Source organism: Toxorhynchites rutilus, chromosome 1, assembly GCF_029784135.1.
Source record: "Toxorhynchites rutilus septentrionalis strain SRP chromosome 1, ASM2978413v1, whole genome shotgun sequence".
Classification (NCBI taxonomy): domain Eukaryota; kingdom Metazoa; phylum Arthropoda; class Insecta; order Diptera; family Culicidae; genus Toxorhynchites; species Toxorhynchites rutilus.
In genome coordinates, this window is record NC_073744.1 from 60,496,217 (window position 1) to 60,517,034 (window position 20,818).

The 20,818-nt window shown below is 41.0% G+C and overlaps 1 long non-coding RNA gene across 2 annotated transcripts; it reads right to left on the bottom strand.

The window, feature by feature from the left end:
- Nucleotides 1-2,279: 2,279 nt before the first annotated feature.
- On the bottom strand, nt 2,280-3,226 carry LOC129762536 (uncharacterized). Of its 2 annotated transcripts, XR_008740656.1 has the most exons (4): nt 3,087-3,226; nt 2,763-3,025; nt 2,421-2,709; nt 2,280-2,346 (listed from the first exon to the last, which is right to left on the bottom strand). It is a non-coding gene; the product is annotated as an uncharacterized LOC129762536 (long non-coding RNA). The 2 variants fall into 2 exon arrangements; XR_008740655.1 differs by having other exon boundaries at nt 2,287-2,709.
- Nucleotides 3,227-20,818: the final 17,592 nt, after the last annotated feature.

A 20,818-nucleotide genomic window follows, 5' to 3' on the forward strand; every position in this document is an offset into this window, starting at 1 on the left:
TTCATGCAATTATGCCATCGTTTTCATTGATTTGTGATTTTTCCATTTTTTTTCACAATAACAAAAGTTGCTTCACTCTCAATGCTGTAACTCAGGAACCAATCGATCGATTGCAGTCAAATTTTGACACGTATCCATTGAAAGATAATGCTTTGTGACAGTCATGTAGATTTTTGCAAGAGGCGCCATCTAGACGTGAACCTTATGAACTTTCCAGCCGAACTGTTACATTCAGAAATTATGAGCATCGTTTGGAAACGATCAAATCTACGTTAACGCTCAGAGAACATTTTTCATACGTTGTCTCTAAAGTATCCAAAGCTCTTGGTTTTACCTGCCGTACCACCTAATATTTCACCGTTGTACAGTGTATTTTATTGAGTGAATAAAATCGACAATAAATCAAACATTCTTAGATATACCGTCGATGGTGGTGAAAATGGGTTATGGGGGTGTCAAAAATGGAGAAAGTTACTATTAGTAATATCTTGACAAATATTGCGAATATTTTTGAAAGCTGTGAGCCGTTTAATAGGAGACATATTTCCACAAATTCCAATGTATAACTGTAGTACACATAGTTATTATTTATAAATCATCAAAGTTTGATATGTAAATAGCCATCAAATAACACCTCAGGAAAAATCTCATGCCCATCATTATACAGAAATACAAAAATTGTAAATATTGGATAGAATTATTCTTTAAAGTCTTGCCAAATGAGTCATTACTGATTTTGAACATCAGAAAACATTCCATTCGAATTTCAATATTTTCGAAATAATCTCTTATGAGTGGGGGTGAGAATGGGGTTGTGTCCTATTCTCCCGAATACTTTTCACTCGAAACACGTTTACCCGAAACAAATTTACCCGAATGTAACACATATCCGAATGACATTCACCCGAATGTAACAAATACCCGAATGCAACATATACCCGAATGAAATATGTGTAACTTTGCACCTTTATAATCAGTATCGATACACACAAACAGTATCATAGTTCATGTACGAGTATGTAACGAGTCACAATACGTAAAGTAAAGTGACCAGATAGTCAGAGGTCTAACGCGGGACACAAAAAACAAAACGTTATGTATGTACCCAGCAAACATTAAATCGTATAACTTTGCACATGATAAGTCACATATAATTTCGTATCAAATCACAATCGCATAAAATATCAATCAAAATATCGATCATATATATCTAAAATCGCATAAAATGCAAAAACACGATTTTCCATGTCATCGATGGATTGAGTGGTAACGTTGTCGTATCAAATCGTATATCAGTCCAAAAAGCATCGCATATCGTTATATACGGCTTTATATACGTACAAAAAATGGCATATACGTATATCGCCTCCACTTTTGTATGTATATGCTAGTTATCTGCATCATATATCATACAAATGTGTCTTGGTTGTATGTATATCGCCTCCAATTATAGCTATTCATACGACTTAATGTTTGCTGGGTACGTTATGTGAACAAAAACCGTAGTTTAGAGAGAAGGAGTTGGGCATCCTGAGGCACTTTGTGTCCGCCAGATATAGCCAATCCGGTATTTACAACATCCACTCTCTGCCGTTCCTTAAGCCGGGAGATCGAAGCAACCGGCCAAAAGGTGAAAGAGGATCTGGCCAAAATGGACATTTTTATGCGGTAACTTCGACGAGACCAAACAACCGCGCCTCTTCCTGTCCAGTATACACTAGTTCTTCCGGCTTATTTCACACGTTAAGCCCGAGCTAGGGGACCAAAGATGAACGTTTCGTCTGACTCACGTTGGTCCCTGCGGATCAATAGGGGACTTTTATAAAAATAATTTTCTGATTTAGTTGCTGTCATTTGACACTCTCTAAACAAAAAGTCCACTGTCGGTGCGATGAAACCAGCTCAACGTATTAATTTTTGGAATCATTGGAAGCTCTCTTGAAAAGTCTGCCAAATAAAAGTTTTTTTTAGGTTCATCCATTGAACAAAATTAACATGATGATATTGTAATATTGAAATATATTGTTTTTTTTTATCCAAAATATGAATTTTTATTGAGTCTCATATGGCGTCAACCTGACGGGGCCGGGAGTTCAATATTTCGACAATGTTTGCTTTATAACTATGTTAGTATATGTGATATATAACCGATTACTCGCGGTTGGCTCGAGGTTAGTATTACAAGTGTTTTCGTAGTTGTGATCAAGATGCTAAACTATAGGTGTTTCGTTCTTGACACTTTCATGACAATACGTGAGACGAGTTGCGAGACGTAGATTTCTGCATTGTTTACTTTTTGTTTGGTTGTGTCGTTATGGTTTCATATCAACTCGCTGAGGAAAACAACTGAAGAAAGAAATAAGCAAATATATATTCGTGAAAAATAGTGTACTAGAGCTGCAATAAGGTATTTATATTACATATTATTCAATAGTTTTGGGGGACAGTGAGGATTTGAAGAGCTTGTGAGTGTGATTAAAGTGCTATAAGTCTAAGAAATCTGTTGTCCAACTCCTCCACAGATAATCGTTCATCTCGCGGTTCTCTATCATGCCAAAATTATATTGTGAATATCTTATTTTCTTCAGATGCCGTATTATTGTGCAGTAAAAGGATGCGGAAACAAGGTCCGCATAACGAAAAACAAAAACAACTCTTTCCGGATCTTCTGGCGTGATCGATAGTCGTGATTCCAACAGTTTATTTCACCTGTAATATATTAGCAACACAAAAGTCCACTAATTTGAAAAATAAACACGAACCTGTTGCAATCATTGTCAACCTCCTTTTGCTCTAGCAAAACCAATTACTTGTAACAGCCCTTCCGGATCTTCTGGATCTGGTAATCTCGCAATCAGCGCTATTTCTTGTCACCGTCGCCGTAAGTACTTTTTTCCCCGCCGATAGGATCCAAACAGAAGTACATCTTGCTTGGAAAAAAAGCATTGATTGCGCGGCTAGAAGCTAAAACATACTCAAAACATCCTTCTGCACTGTTTTTAATTCGACCGCTGATTGTAGATATCTGAAAAAGTAGAAGCAATTATGAGAAATCGTTATACGAAAAAATCCAGAAAATTACCTACCTACAGTAAAGCGCGAGCAGCTATTTTGCCGACGAATGCATTTGTCACCAAAAGATATGATATGTTTTGTAAACAAATTTGTTTTTTCACGAGCAATGGCCGAACAGCAATTTTGACATTGCGGTCCACCTATAGTATAGCACCTTGGTTGTGATGTTGCTGTCTCCAATGCTCTGTACGTGTGCCCGACACGGGATACTTCCTATTGGGATGCAGCTGACCATTAATCAGCAAATCCCCCTAGTCTGTACCCCATATCTAGCGTGGTGCGTCTTCTCGACTCGAGGAATCCAGGATAGAATGGTCACTAGCCGGCACAAACATCAGCTCGTGTAGAGTTGTCATGAGTGGTACAACCTTTGGCTTTTGTTTAAAGATCAGTGGACTGCACAACCTTTGGCCCGTGTATCTGTAAAGAGTGTGTGTATGTATTGCCGCGACTAAGTAAAAGTTTATAGATCGGATAGGAGGGATATGAAACAGGGACACAACGAAGGAAACATCATTAAACGTTGACATCGGCGTTTCTGACAGGTATAGATGAAGCAGAAGATCAGGATCACGGCTACCTAAGATATCCCAAACGGGGATATCCGAGTGTCTGCCTTTTGCTCTCAGTGCTCTAGAGAGCTGAGAGCGAGCAGCATGGAACCGGATACACGACCAGACAATAAGCTCGATGTCGTCGTAGTCATCGCCACAATCGCAAAGATTGTTTGCTGCGAGCCCAGTGCGATAGAGATGCGCGTTTAGGTTGTAGTGATTGGACATAAGCCGAGATATCACGCGAATGAAATCATGACCTACATTCAATCCCTTGAACCATGCACTCGTCGAGACCTTAGGGATAATCGTGTGTAACCAGCGACCGAACTCATCTTCACTCCACATGCGCTGCCAACGAATGAGTGTGTGCTGACGAGGAATGTGAAAAAATTCGTTAGAAGCAATTCACCTTTCAAAAAGTGTGCCTTCTGAAGCGCCCACCTTAGCTAGCGAGTCCGCTTTCTCATTCCCCGGAATCGAGCAATGAGAGGGAGCCCATGCTAAGGTAATCTTGAATAATTTTTCGACCAAAACACTCAATAGATGTCTTATTATTGTTAGGAAATAAGATGAGCGTTTATCAACTTTCATTGAGCGGATTGCCTCTATTGAGCTGAGACTAATAAAATAAAATAATGGTCGATGGGCAGTGTTTCAATGATCCCTAGAGCATAGTATATCGCACCCATTTCAGCGACATACACGGAACAATCTTTGAGTTTGAAAGAGGCACTGGAATTTTCATTGAAGATGCCGAAGCCAGTGGACCCGTTTATGTATTAACCGTCAGTAAAGAACATTTTATCAGATCTAACTTTCCCATATTCTGCCGAAAGTACCGGCGGAATAGAATCGGAGCGTAGATGATCTGGGATTCCATGGTAAATATATTGAAAGGGGAAAGCGAAATATATTGATATCACGGAACATTTTCGTTTCTATTGCCAAATGCGGGACGTTTCGCAGGACGTAATCTCACGCGGGACATTTCGTTGAAATGCGGGACTGTTCCGCGTAACGCGGGACATCTGGTCAGTTTACGTATAAGCTTACTTCGTTCTTCTTAAGTATTGCGAATGATTTGTTTATATGAACACCGCTTGAATTAAGTTTTGATTTGCCCTTTAAATTCGATTCCACAGTAAATGCAACGAATTACGTTTAACATATGAGAACAGCGAAAGCAAGATTCAAAGTACAGTAAACATTCACTAACTGGGCGAAAAGGGAAGACCGCCTCTCGACATTCGCGTTTTAACTGGTCCGGCATGTTAAACGTCAAATAAAATCGAGGGGAACTTCGATGAATTGTTTGATTCGCGTTGTTCATGTAATTGGATAAACAAAAGGATTCCAATGGAAGTTTCGCATTGAGTGCGACAACAGGTATGAAATATAATTTAAGAAAATTATTCTTCTGTAGTTTAATCAATGTATTTGTCATGCGAAAATAATGTCAATTTTCATAACATTTCAAATTACATTCGAATGCCCCTCACAGCAAATCTCAGCATTTCAGAATTTGAATATGGCGTCGATTGTTTACGAAATTCTGCTTTTTAACTGGTCCAAGGATCAGTTAACGTTCGCCCAGTTAAACAGCAGACCAGTTAAACCAGGACCAGTTAGCGAACGATTACTGTTGTACATTCTATTTTTAAATCTGTTGGCCCTGAGCTATTACTACATACTAGTAATAATTTGTAGAAGCTGCGGCGGATTTTGTATTTCCATGATGAAAAGTCTAATAATACTAAAAGAAAATCGCGCTTAAAGTACTTCTCAGTAGGCGTTCAGCGTACCAATTCCACAGTCCTATCATAATTGTAGCTAGTTCGAAAATTTAACTGGTTATTTCGTAACAATACGCTCCACTATTACGTATTTCCTTACCCACTACATCCTCGTCAAGTATAACGGTTACAATTCTGGAGAGAACATTTGATTGACTGGCAATTCCCATCGGTCGCACGACAGGTAGATCATAAACATTGATTGCATTCTGAGAAAGCGTTTCGAGAAGCCCCTGGACACACCATTAATGCACTGACCTATCACAACCGACTTCGTTTGACACAATTGTTCTACCAACCAAAGCACAAAGCACAGAGAGAAAGAGCTCGCTCAGCAGGACCGTTGGGATATGGTCCCTTTTGTCCGTAAATGAGCAAACAATTAAGCTGGACCGATGCATAGATTGACTGCTGGAAACCCATCGAGCCCATATCGTTTCCCACGTGCGTTTTGCAACAAAAGCCATCCTTAACGAGCGAAATGTGGGAAATAATGAGAAGTTATTAAGTCACAAAATGACACAGTTTGCGCCTGCGTGTGTTATCGATGTGATTCTCGAGATTGTAAATGGATAACCTTTCGATCAGTGCATCTGACATTTCGGTATGAATCAATTTTCTGCATTAGGCTTCCGCAGCAGCCGCTAAAGGCTCTAATCGGTCCGGGCTCTTAATCAGAAGCAATTGTATTACTTCCTCCTGCTAGTCATCAGGCGATGATCGATTGGATCGGTATAAACTACCGTTTTGCGGGGAAGGGTCCAAGCATCCGGTGCAGATCCATCATTTGCCCTAAATCATTTGTGCCATGTGTGGTGGAGACCCTAAATTACAATTACATGTATTTCGATATTTACGTGCCAGAAGAAGATGTCATTACGGTATACCATATTGATGAATAATTTCGCATCTGAATAACGAACCCAAATGTTCGACGTAACCCAATTGAAAGAAGAAGCACTCGCCTCACGACGAAAACAACAACGGGAGCATAATTATTACTTACATATGTAAAACGTGTTGCCTGACAAGTTTTGAAATGCATAATTATGCTTTTCAAAGCAGGGTCGAGCTTGGTTGGGGGAATGTAATGAAGGTACGCAGGATGAGGTTTGCATCACAAACTCCGATGACTCCGAGTGCATTGAAACAAAAGGAATGCAAGTTTTGTCTGTCTGTTTCTTGGGTTGTTCGGTAGGTAATGCATTCCTCGCATGATCCAGCGGTTTTCCTCGGGTACAACGAAATAACAAACTCATTGCTTGTGTTTGTTTATAAATTACCTAAATTAGGCAGGTTTTACAATTACACAAAATTGTGTTTGACCTTGAGTTTCGATAAAGAATACATAAAGCGGTGATTATTTCATTCTACTTGCGTTTGAAATCATTTGGTATGCTGTGACAGTATATAAAAACGGATTTCACTCCTTTTTCTATGGTTTTAGTGATATGTAAGAAGTCGGTTAAATTGAAGTACAGGGTGGGCCATTTAAAGTGGAAGGATTTGTTTTTGCAATAGCAAATTAAAGAAGTGGAATTTTAATTTTTTTTTTGAAATTCATTTATTTTGGTTCAAGGAGATTTGTTCTAACTACTTTTTGATTATGATATCTCGTAAATGACCGCCTCTGGCCTTGACCGCAAAATGTGCCCTTTTTTCGGCATTTTCCATCACTTTGCCCAATGTTTCGGCCGATATGGCAGCAATTTCTTGTCGGATGTTTTCTTTCAGCGCAGCCAGGGTCCTTGGTTTACCAGTGTATACCTTGGATTTTAAATATCCCCATAAAAAAGTCAGGAGGCGTCAAATCAGGTGATCTCGGTGGCCAGTCATAATCGCCGTTTTTCGATATTAATCTTCCGGGGAACATTTCGCGCAATAATTTGGTCGTGGCATCCGCGGTATGGCATGTAGCGCCGTCCTGTTGGAACCAGTAATTGTCCAATTCATTTTCACGAACAAATGGTGGTTCGAGCGATGCCTAACTCTTGCGAACAATGGCGACCTGATGTCGATGGAGTCTCTGCAACACTGGCTCGAACGGCATCAATATTCTCGTCGAAACGTCTTGGTCGTTGTCTGGACAGATGACTGGCATTACCAACACTACCAGACGATATAAATTTGGCATATAATCGACGTATAGTGTTGTCTCCAGGCGATGTTTTAACTTTATTTTTATTTTTCCACGCACGTTTAGTTAACACAATTGAGAAGTTATTTTGAATGTACAGCTGAACAATTTCAGCGCGTTGTTTAGGTGTGTATTGTTCCATGGTTAAAATTGTACTGAAATGACGCTTCCAACGCGGTATGACATTTGTTAATCTGACATCTCTGTCAAAAAGTTATGGGGTTGCTAGATGCTTCCACTTTAAATGGCCCACCCTGTATATAGTGTTGAATACAATGAGTATTTTTGCATTTACAATACTGGTCATTTGAATATTATTGTTGTGTTCAGGTGCGAAACATTAAAAAAACTAAAATTCCAGTGTTTCATAACTACAGAACCAGATGGAAAAACAGGAAGTGGGTTATATCTATGGTATAACCGCAAGGGTGACGTAGGACTATCGTTGATTTAGAGATCATTTGTATGAAGTTGAATCTGAATTCATTCTGAATGAATGAATATTTGGAGAACTTCGAAAACGAGAGCGTTACGTTGGAGGCACAAGGTTTTATGCATCCAATATTGGATACGGAAATATCCTACTGATGGGGAAGAATAATCTTCAGAAGCTATCCTGTTGATTGCGATTGATTGAAAAATCACAAAACCTAATGTATTTGGTCACAGTGTTACATGGATAGAAAACATTAAAATAAACTCTTTCATATGAATGTAATTTTATATTCCCAGAGGAGCTGGCAGATTATTTTCAGTAACGATTAGATATTTCCACATTTTCCTCGATACTGGATACACCAGTGGTTAATGCTAACTCGATAACCATCTGTTAATAGCACTTGATTGAAACATATTTGGTCACAGTGTTACATGGTTAGAAAACATTCAAATAAACTCTTTCACATGAATGTATTTTTAAATTCCTAGAGGAACTGGCAGATTATTTTCCGGATCTTTCTCGATCCAAACGGAAAGAATTCCGTGCGTGTATGTGTGTGTGTAGCGGCTGCTTCGAGATCTTCCCGGGGAACCGTTTGTAGCATCACTCTCCTCCTGATGGATTCCCTTCTGGCCTAAGGTGCACAAACAGGCTCTTGGTGACACCGTTCATCCGCGCTTTCATGATAAATGAAGAGCTTCACCACAACAGCGACAACATGCTCCAATCGCTGTTCAATTAGAACTGAGTGGATTTCCGAGCGGCGCTCGCTTATATACCGATTGGTGATTTCAATAGCCTATTTTGAAAGCAAATTTAAGACTATTGAAATAAGTTTTTGGATCAGAAAGTAACAAGTATAGAACGCGTAGACGTAGTCCTACGTCAAAACTCTCACTCCTTTACAAAATTGACGTCAGTTTCAAATGAATTAAAAAAAAGTTTCTAATTCGAAGTTCATCCTTAGTTCTCAATCAGTTCAGATAACCCATTCGTAGTGGTTTCGGCCCAGCTGTGCCATATTGTACTGTGTATCTCGTTCTACGCAGAGGATACTGCTTGTTCAAGCTTCTTCAATTCACTCATACTGCTTGTAAGCTGCATCTACAATACGTACGATCACTCCTCATATGTTCTTGATTGGGTTTTGATCTGGTAAACAAGCTGACAAGTCCAGAATCTGAACCCCTATTCATAAGACCATGCCATGACTTTTCGGATTCTATGAATTGATGCCAAATTACCCAATTATCACGGTGTTTTTGATGGAAGAACAGAATTAAATGATTCTGAATGATATTTATGACTGTGCATTCGTGTTCATGAAAAACTGTCTAACCAGACCTTTTTGAAAACATTTCCTCAAAATGCCGCCTGGAAAGTTACGAGTTGAAAAATTTACATGACATTCTATTCAAATTCTTAAAAAAAAATCAAGGTAATTTTATTTTTATCAGAGAAGTTCTTTGGGGATGAGATTTTAATGGTTTGGGATTTTCTCAAAAAGGCCTGGTTTAGATAGCTTGCCATCAACATTAATGAACCCGCAGAAGCTCAACGAAGTACTTTAGAATCATTTACACGTTTTGTATGGTTCTGAAATGGGGATCAACACTAGGGTAGGAGCTTGTCCGTTGGTCTCAAATGTTCCTATCTCACGCCTCCACGAAAATCATATGACGACATTTTTAGATTGGGCGTGAACTGGAAACACACACCTGGTTTTGGCTCCGAGAACGGGTGTCGAAAGTGGCTAAGTGAGGGGGTGCGAGCGAGTTAGAGCGCTATATCTCTCCTAGGGAAGGCCTCCCGGGTCACTGGAGACTTAGGGGTGCGTCTGTTCTCCATGTTAGGGGCGGCGCCCCGAAAAGGTTCCTTTGGCAAGGTGGGACTCTAATATACCTTGCCTACCTGCTGTCTCCCGGGCAAAGAAGATACACCCAATAAAATGCGATCACCCGAGGAGAGTCCCCGAACTGGAGCTGGTCCTGAAACGGGCGTAAGAGCGAGCGGCCAGCGGCTGGAGGGTGAGTTGCAAGAGCGGGCCACCAGCCGGGTTTAACCCGAAGAGCTACCGCCACGCGAAAACAGTAGCCATCAAAACCACGGAAAAAATGCTGCGCCTACGAGACGTGTTGCGACTGCCAGTAGACAGTCGTCCACACTTGTGGGTACCACTAGGCGACGGATCATGTGAATACACGAAATGAATAAATTCGTGATCCGCGCCTATTACATCTGCACTGCTTTGGAGACGGACATGAGCGGTCGCCCTCTAATACTCACAATGTTCGAGGAAGCGTATCCAGAGTTCGTCGGGAGGCTTGATCAGAACGCGATGAACGCGGGGCGTAGAGCGATTATACGCAACAACATGCCTAGAACAAACAGAACAAGCTATGTGTCGAGACGAAGTTCAGTACGGCTGAACAATTCATTCGCGAGTGGGGCACGCGAACCTGTAGCACAAGTGGAGGCCACAGTACACCAATCCCCTGAGCCGGAAGACCCACAGCCAGATCAACAGCTACTACGGGATCTGGTCTTCCACTACGACGAGGCGATCTCACAGTTCTGCGACACAAACCCCTTTGTCGCGCCTCAGGATCCCGAAGTTGCAGCATTTCCGCAGGCTGACAAGTGCAGTAAAGCTCATGGATGAGCACGTTCTTCCGCTGCACTTGGTTGATGCTGAGCACATGGAGGAGCTGCAACTAAAAGTTTACTGTGCCGCGAAAAAGATCAACGGATCCTAAACAAACGCGCCACAATTGGAAGGCTGATGGCGTACAAAAGAGGCAGCAGATCGGCAAAATTATGTCGCCAAGTTGCTGTGATCGTGCGGCCTACTGAACTTCGCCAACTGGGAGCTCACCAGCTGACGGAAAAACTCGACACACTAGTGCAGCAATTGAGCGTCCTTACAAAACGGCTGGAACGTTACTCTGACTCTGCAAAGCGTCAGGAATGAAATCGGATATTCAGAGATAACGAAAAAGCGTTCTACGACCACATTAGCGACGAGAAGCCCGACTACCGAGAAGGTTTGCCAGATATTAGCGATGTGACGAACTTCTGGACTGGTAATTGGGAGACCCCAGTACAACATCTCGACAGGCAAATGTGGTTTAGACGGGAGGAGGAGAGTTGTGATGAAATTGGAGAGATGCCAGCTATCATCGTCGTCCGCGAAGCCTCGCAGTACCTGAGGAACTGGGCAGCACCGGGCCCCGATGGTGTTTAGAACTTCTGGCACAAGAAGCTGATCGTCACACATCCAAAGATAGCTGAGTGCTTAAACAAGGCGCTACTTGATCCACGCAACCTTCCTGAATTCGTCGCCCGTGGCGTCACCTTCCTCCGCCCGAAAGACAGCAACGCATTGAACCCGTCAAAGTACAGACCGATAACGTGCCTATCGAGTCTGTACAAAATACTGAGCTGAATCATAACCGCCAAAGTTTCTGTTCACTGCAAACAACATCACATCATTGCAGAAGAGCACAAAGGATGCAGGAAAAATACGCATGGCTGCAAAGACCAGGCCATCATCGACGCAGCCATAGTCGGCCAGGCGGTATATAACCAGCGGAACCTATGTATGGCCTATATAGACTATAAGAAGGCATATGACTCCATACCTTACTCGTTTCTCGTCCGGGTATTGGGGATCTATGAAATTGATCCCGTCGTCGTTTGGTTCCTGCAGCATGCGATGAGGCAGTGCAGCACATCTCTGCACCTTAGTTATGGGGAAAGTGTGTTGCAGTCTAGACCGCTGCAGATAAAGAGGGGGATATTCCAAGGCGTCTCTTTCAGCTCGCTTTGGTTTTGTCTGGCACTGAACCCCCTCAGTAGGACGCTCAATAGAAACGGTCATGGCTATAAGATAAGGTATGGGGACGGCGCCCACGAAGAAGTGACCCATTACTTCTACATGGACGATCTTAAGCTCTACGCTGATCCACGTCAGTGTCTAGGAGTAGCTTTCCGGGTTGTCGAAGATATAAGCAGGGACATCTACATGGAGTTCGGCCTCGACAAATGTTTCTGTGTCCATCTGCTGAAAGGACAACTTACCGAATCCGGAGGTTACGAGGTCTATGACGGCGAGTTCATACAAGATATGGTTCGTGGCGAATCTTACAAATACCTTGGATTCCGACAGCTCACCGGGATTTGCCACTCCGACATCGGGACGGAGCTGCGAGACAAGTTCTTGAGTCGAGTGAACTGTGTCCTGAAGACTTTTCCCAACGCGGGGAACAAGGTACGCGCGATCAACACATTCGCGGTTCCCCTGCTGACCCTCAGTTTTGGTGTAGTCAGATGGAGCAAAAATGACCTAGAGGACCTTGAGAGGAGGATGAAGAATGCATTAAAGGGGCCGGAATAGACTATCTTCAATTGGCACTGGAGAGAGTATCACTACCACGCAAAGAAGACTTGGAATAGTAGACATATCTGCACTATGTGTTGCCCAGGTACGACAACTGCGCGAGTACTTTGCAGAACGCGCCAACCAAAACGTGCTATACCGGGCTGTCTGCGCCGTTGACAGAGGATACAGCGCTCTGCACTTGGCGCAAGCGGAGTACCAACTCAACTGCAATCTGCAGACAGTGGAGGAGAAGATTACAACTTGTGCTCCCGTGGCCGAGTGGTTAGCGTCACAACTAACATGCCGGGTGTTCGGGTTCGATTCCCGTTCTGGTCGGGGGAATTTTTCGTCAAAGAAATTGCCTCCGTCTTGCACTGTGGTCACGCGTATTCTAGAGCTTGCCACTCAGAATGCATTCAAGGCGTGTTATTTGGCATAGAAATCTCAACTAAGTACTAATAAAAATGACGCAAAGTAATACTACGTTGAGACGGCGAAGTTCTTCTAGGAACGTTAGTGCCATTGAAGAAGAAGAAGAAGAAGAAGAAGAAGAAGAAGCAGAAGGCAGTGCATGGTGCCCACCCCCATCAACTGGACCGACCACACGTCTACAAGGCTGCAACTAATCTGTGGCTAACGCGTGCTGAACTCTCTTCAGTAGTGGAAGCCGACATGATAGCCATCCAGGACAGGATAATGCCGACAAGAAACTGCAGGCGGTACGTTTGGCATCAAGACGTTGATGACATTTGCCGGATGTGCCATCAACCGACCATTGACCTTGGAACTCAAGGAACTGTGGGGGCTAAGAGAGGTCCCGAGAATTGTTCCAGTCGTTCTCTTTGGAACTGGAATTGTCCCGAAGCCTAGTCCGCCTTTGGCATTCAGAAGCCCGGGGGCAGGTGAACATTCAGGCTAAGTTCACCTAGCTAAGAAGTGAGATAAGTCTGACAAAAAATTCAAATAAAAAATCTTGTACGTGTTTTACTGTTACAGTATCGGCATCATTAACACCATTTACAATTTCAGCGGCGTAGCTTGTATTTTAGACTTTATAAAAGAAAAAGTTTACAATGTTCCGAGTTTTCTCTTTGTTGACCTCCATTGTTAATACCCTGTTGCTCACAACTGAATGGAAGAAACAAAAAAAACAGCAAAATAATGTTTTTGGTGTGAAATGTCACCTTTACAACGAGCCTAAGCTTGAAATGGTATAATTTTCCCTATATCAATTGTTTGTTCTACAATATCGATTAGGTTTTCGGGCACACCAGAGAAATAGAATTGAAAATCGTCGGCATATGAATGATACCTACAGTAGTTCAACCCATTCGGAATGTCGAAAATAGAGGTGGTTTAAGAATAGAGCCGTGAGGATCTCCACAACTTACAGAATCACATGAAGATCTCTTGTTTTGAATTTCAACAAACTGTGGACGTTCCGTTAGATAGAAGAGTAATAATTTAACGGTTGTCTTGTTCAGTTTAAAAATGCTACATGGGCTGAAAGTGCCGGGATTTTTCAACAGATGGTGTCACTAAAAAATGAACAAGTGTGAAGTATCATGACATTTCGTTTTTTTGTTCACAAACTACAGTTGTTTAGGTGTTACTACCTGAGCATTCGTATAGAAAATGGAAAAAGAGAAATATCGTATTTTGATCAAATATTGTTTTTTGATGGGAAAAACAGTCATGTCAACAGCCAACAGTATATGTCACCCTTCTAAACTCGAGTTGACCGCGAGTAATCGGTTTCCTATATTATTAACATTAGAATTAAGGAAAAATGTATATATACTAGTAACAATACAGTAAGGAGTTCGGCTCCTTTAAACCTATGTAACTGAGCCTGTAAAAATAAACGATTTAAATAAAAAAAAAAATAAACAGCCAACAGTCTGAACAGTCATTCCAGTGTTTGACGAACAGTTTTTCTACTTCTGCTCCTTCGATAAAAACAGTTTATCGGTGGTTTAGTGGATTTTAAATGGGCACCACAGCCAGCACCGCAAATGGATCTCGCTCTGGAAGGCCAAAAAAGGCAACGAATCCAGAAATAGTAAAACAAGTGCATCGACTGGTTTTGAACTATCGTAAAGCGAAGATACGCGAGAGTTACTGAGCATTTCAAAAGAATGAGTGGGATACATTTTACACGACATTTTGGACATGAAAAAGCTATCCGCACGATGGGTGCCGCGTTTGCTGACCGTCGGTGGCGCGTTGATGATTTAACAGCCGGTTTGGCGTTGTTGAAGCGTGGACTTCTTTCGTCGTTTTTTTTTACAATGGATGAAACGTGGATCCCTCACCACACTCCTGAGTCCAATAGGCAGTCTGCAGAGTGGCATTAAGGCATATTCCGAAGACTTAGGTGTTTCGTACTACAGGAAGGGAATCGAAATGTTGGGAACTCGCTATACCATGTGTATTGCCCTCGAAGGAAACTATGTTGAGGAATAAATACAGCTTTACCCAAAAAACGATTGTTCGCTTGAAAAATCACTGTACTTTTCAGCCCATGTAGTATAAACGCTCAAAAGAGGAATCGATTTTCCTCGGAAATACCTAGCGCAAATAATACCTCCTTCCCAACCTCTGACAATTCAAATCATCGATCGATAGCGAAATTCGTGAGCATTCGAAAATAGAACTGCGGCTTTTACTAAAAAATGCGACTCCGTTCAGTCTGGAAAAGAAATGGGATTGTGAAAGAGGAGCGTAGTGCTTGGCGATCTAGCGAGAACATTCTCATGTCGCTTCGCAATCACAACTATATGAATTTCTTTTTCTACTTATTCTTCTTCTTATTGACTATAAAAGTTTGCAGTTGACGAATCTTGACGAAGACTTTTTATTGTCGTTCGATGCTCCTCAGCAAAACGTGTTCGCTTCAGCGAACATCAAACGACGTTCTTGAAATGGATTTCCGAGCGGACACCAGTTTATATATAGATTTGTGATTTTAATAGCCTATTTTAAAAGCAATTTTTAAGCTATTGAAACAAGTTCTAGGGTCAATAATTAATAAGCCCATAACACGCAGATATTTTATCTTTCGAACACACCTCGTTAGTAAGGTTGGCATGACAATAGGATTCCGAAACAATACTGATTCGATTGTAACTGCTCGTAGACTGGGCCTGAAAGGTACTGGAAATCAATATGCCCCGGTTCTCGTTTCGTTCAGCAATGAGAGTTGGAAGGAGAATTTCTTCGACTGCAAACGGTCCCATGGTCCTCTACCAGTGTCGGCAGTATTTGAAGGATTTGCGGAAGGTACGAAAACGATCGTTGTGCGTGATGAACTTACAATACATGGACGAGAGCTGTTACGGGAGACTAAGGAGCTGCAAGCTGTTTTCGATATAAAGTATGTCTGACCAGGCAGGAACGGTAGGATACTGATGAGAAAGCACGATGGGGCAAAAGTGGAAGAAATCCAAAGTAAGCGCCAACTACGTTCGATGAAGGAAACACTGCAGAGATGCACACGTGTTGGGGCGAGTACAAGCTCTTCTTCGCCAGTTTTAGAGCCATCGCCGAAAAGAAAGAATGTTGGCAGAGAATGAACGTTGAGTTAGCATTAGTTTCTATTTCTTTTCATTATCATGGATCCTGAGATTACCAAAAATAATAATTTCTATTTTGATACTATCGATCAACTCAATAAAAATATTACTAAAATTGCGACTCGTTTTCCTTTCAAAATCCTACAAATCTACATAAGAGGAATTAATAACCCGAACAAATTTGACAACATAAAAGAATTTGTGAATAGATATGTTGGAGTGATTGATGTTTTGGTAGTAGGAGAGACTTGGGTGCAAAGTAAACGTACGAATCTTTGCAAGATAAATGGTTACAAGTCATATTTTTTCCTGTCGTCCTGAATGTTCTGGATGTGGATTGGCAGTTTACGTTCGGGAAGCTATCGTGTTTGATGAGCTGGGAAATGAACATGCAAATTGGTTCCATCACGTGCATCTGCGGCTATTTAGAAGCAAGTGGAACCCCGTTTCACATCCATGCTATTTATAGACCTCCTTCGTTTGATTCACCAGTTTTCTTCAGGAATCTGGAGTCTTTGCTATCAGCTGCAAAAACCAATCAGTTTCATGTCATTGTTGGAGATATTAACGTCCCGACTAATCAAATTGAGAGTTGTGTTACAAGTGAATATGTTAACATGTTGAAATGCTACAAATTTTCAGTTACAAACACTTATCCAACAAGACCAGCTAGCAACAATGTTCTGGATCGTGTAGTTTGTTTCGAAACAATGCTGAATAACATAGTGAATGAAACTATATGTAACGATTCTAGTGACCACAACCTTTTTCTATCCACCTTCAATGTGCACAAGGATGTCACATGTCGAACGCTTAGTAAAACCATCACCAATTACCGCAAGTTAATAGAAGCTTTTAAGGCATCGACAGTGTGTACGCCTCAAGGAACCGCTTTTGAACGTTTGGAATATGTGTTAGATTTGTATAACCCATTAAAGGAGAAGTTTGCTAGATCAGTTCAGGTGAGAGCAAGTATCAAAGGTCACTGTCCCTGGATGTCCTATGATCTTTGGAAATGGTTACGAATGAAAGATAATATTGTTCAGAAGCATAAAAAAAAGTTTGGGTTTGTTGAAAAGCCCTAAGTCTCTAGCTTCTAATTGTACCACAAGGCGTTGAAATTATTCAAATATTTATGTTTATTAACGATTTTCCTCAAAGAGAAATTGAGGGGCTTAGAATGAAAGGGGTGTAAGCGATTTGATCGATTTCTCTACATCGACTCTCTCTTTGGGTCATAACTTAGCTGCAAATACATTCCCAGCTGTATTTACCAACGTGGAAAAAAAGGCAGAACCTCATCTATCGGATTCTATAGCAAACTTAAATTGGAACGTTTTTACAGTTGAGTTATTAACTAAATAAAAAGTTGATGAAGAGAAATCGATCAAGTCACTTACACCCCTTGCATTCTGAGCCCCTCAATTATGATCATGGTTTGACCACCTCTGATCATGGATTGTCCAGAAAATGATCATGGTTGGTCCAGTTCTAGAAATAACCATTTTTGAATGAAAACATTCGAATTTTCAAGTAGATGTTGCATTTGTCATTGCTTGAGTTTACTGTCATCTGTGGATCAATATCCATTCATAATTTAGGCTTTCTTCAGAATATTTTCTTGGGCATTTTAGAAGTGTTCACCTCAACACAATCAACACAGAAAAACCTTACTTCTGCTATGGGCGAAGCACACCATAAACAAACATAAACAAACTGCAGCGCGCCAAGTGGTTGCCATAGAAATCATGTGGACAAAACAACATTAGTGAATTGGATAACTCATGATCTGAATTGAGGTCATCGAAATGCGTTAATTACATGGTTTAGCCAAGTAAATCTAATACAAATGGTGTGCAACCATGATGTTTACAATATTTGTAAGTGATATAATCCAGAAATGGTCTGAATACGTGCCAAATAATCATCTGGTAGTTCATTAAAAGTTAGCTCAAGTGAGGGGCGCATTGACACCAATAGAATGTATTTTTATAATCCTTCAAAACATGTGAATCCGAAAACATATACTATAAAACTACTGTAAATCATGAAGAAGAAAATATTATTTATATGTTTTAAAACATTTGAATACCTAATTTGACAAACGTGCGCTGAACTAGAGCATTTAAAAACGTGGACAAACCATGATCATATTTTCGACTGGACAAACCAAAATCATTTACCTTAGCCTATTCCGGAACGCCGATCAGAAAAGTATATGGAATAACTTGAACGAAGTTTTCGGACTAAAAGATCGGGATTATTCAGTAAAGATCGACGTGGATGGACAATTAACTTCACATGGTTGCCAATCGTTTCAATGAGTTTTTCCCAGCTTGCCTGTTCAATTTCTAGTAGACGAAATATATATAAATTTGGAACGCTCAATCCCTTGAGAAACTCCATCTATTTGGCGCGCACTACAGAGGTTATTTTGAGAATAAGAGATCTTGATTCCAACAAAAGTTGCGGTTTAGATGGCACCCAGGTAGCGTTCCTCAAAACACATCACGAAATATTTTCCAAACTGTTACGGGACGTTTTCAATGAAAGCATTTCGACTGGTATCTACCCCGATTGTCTGAAGATGGCTCGAGTGATTGCCGTGCATAAGTCTGACAGCAAAACGGACATCATCCAGCTTTTTCAACCAGAATAATGTCCTGTATAGCATCAGTATGGATTTCGAACCGGATCCAGTACTCTAACTACTATGTGTGAGCTAACTGATGACATCTACAAGGCAATGGATTCACGTAAAATTATGGGAGTTTTGTTTTTGGATCTTAAAATAGCCTTCGACACTATAGACCATGAGGTGCTGTTGCAAAAGTTAGATTCGTATGGCGTAAGAGGAACAACTAACGATCTAGTTAAGAGTTACTTAACTGGCCGTACCCAATGTGTTGTGATCAGCAACTCCATAAGTGCCCCGTGTCCGTTATCCTTTGGAGTGCCACAGGGAAGTAACCTTGGTCCCTTACTGTTTTTGGTTTACATCAATGACCTGGCAAGATTAAACTTATATGGCAAGCCTCGTTTTTTCGCAGATGACACATCTCTGTCATACCAAACATCAGATCCAGAAAATATTGTCTGGCAGATGAACAAAGATATGCATGTCCTTCAAGATTATTTTAATGAAAATTCTCTGTCTTTGAACTTGAGTAAAACTAAATAAATCGTGTTTCACTCGCCACGACTACGATTACCACCACATAGAGAGTTAGTCGTGAATGGAATGGTTTTGGAGCAAGTAGACGCCTTTAAATACCTTGGTGTAACTCTCGATGCCGCGCTTAGTTGGGAAGATCACATAACTAAACTCCAAAGAAGTCTAAGTTCAGTTTGCGGAATGTTGTGGAAAGCTTCTCAATTCCTGCCGCACTAACAGCTCTGCACTATGTATAATGCATTCGTCCAAACAAAGTTGTAATACATGGTGTCAATTTGGGGAGCAGCGTCTAAGTCAAGGCTGCAAATTCTACAACGTGTCCAAAACAGATGCCTAAAAATTGTTCACAGTAAACCACGACTGTATTCTTCTGTCTGTTTGTATTCTGAAGTTAGTCCATCCATCTTACCAATCCCTGCCCTTCGTGAATTTCAGTGTTTAATCCAAATGCAGAAGCTCCAAGTTGATCCATCTGCTCATCACAATCAATCGTTCACGACTCCGTCGCATGGCTACGTGCTGAGAAACCAAGGAGCTCTTTCTATTCGGCGTCCGAGGACTGAGGCAATGAAAAAATCATTCATCTATAATGGGAAGCATCGCTACATCTAACTGCCACTTAGTCTACGAGCTCAACGTAACATGACAGAGTTCAAACATCAACTGAGAATGCGTTTTAGAGAAAATATTCGTAATTACACCATCTGAGTGCCTAAGGTGTTGAATCCCTGTAAACTCTACTGAGTACTTTTGCTTAACACCCCCTTTAAAGAGATGAATCTCACTGGGGGAGCTGTCGACCCATCCCAACTCCATGGATTTGCCACAACAGCTGTTCGAAGGAACCACCATAATTATAATTTCTGGGTGCATAAAATATTATTTTATAATAAATGTAATAACAAAGAAATAACTAAATAAAAAAGTGCTATCATACCATTTCGTTTAGCCGTCAAAGAGCTATTGACGCTCGAAAACTTGTTGTTCCGGCGTAAGGCTCTCGTTTACAAAACGTTGAACTTATACCCCAGTATAGAAATGAAAGACGTCAAAAAATGCAATTGCAAATGCATACTGGTTTTCTCAAAGTGCCTCGGTATTTCCAACCCTAATTGAAATAGACTCAAGTGGGAAGATGATCACCATTGAAGCTGTCATCGAAGGCCTTCCGAGACAACAGAAGGAAAAGACTGTGAGAGGAAATGAACAGATCAAAAGCAGACTGTTCATCAGAAGATATATCAATCTCAGCATGATCACCGATTTTTTGTCAGTAATTATTTTGATCAGGTTCCATAGCACCGGACACAATTTACTGCAAGAAGATCACGAATGGATTTGGGAAGTGGAAAACTTCGTATACATTCAATAGAGCAGTGAAAAAATCATCTTCGTTAAGCTCAAATGTATAGATTTTCGGGTTAGGTTGCATCGGAAATCTATATATTCCAAACGAAAATCAAAATGACAGATCCAGACAACCAGTGAATATGAGCAAATGAACTTTTGTTCTTCGATATGTTTTGAAGTTAATTTTTCCACCCAGTGTCATTTTCATCTTGATTGTTCAAGATGTCGGAATTGAATTTCATTCTATCCAAATGAATATCAGCTGTTGATTTCTTTTAAGCTGAGGCAGCTGTGTGCGGTTGGTTTTTATTTATGCCGTTGTTACCGTCTCGCCAA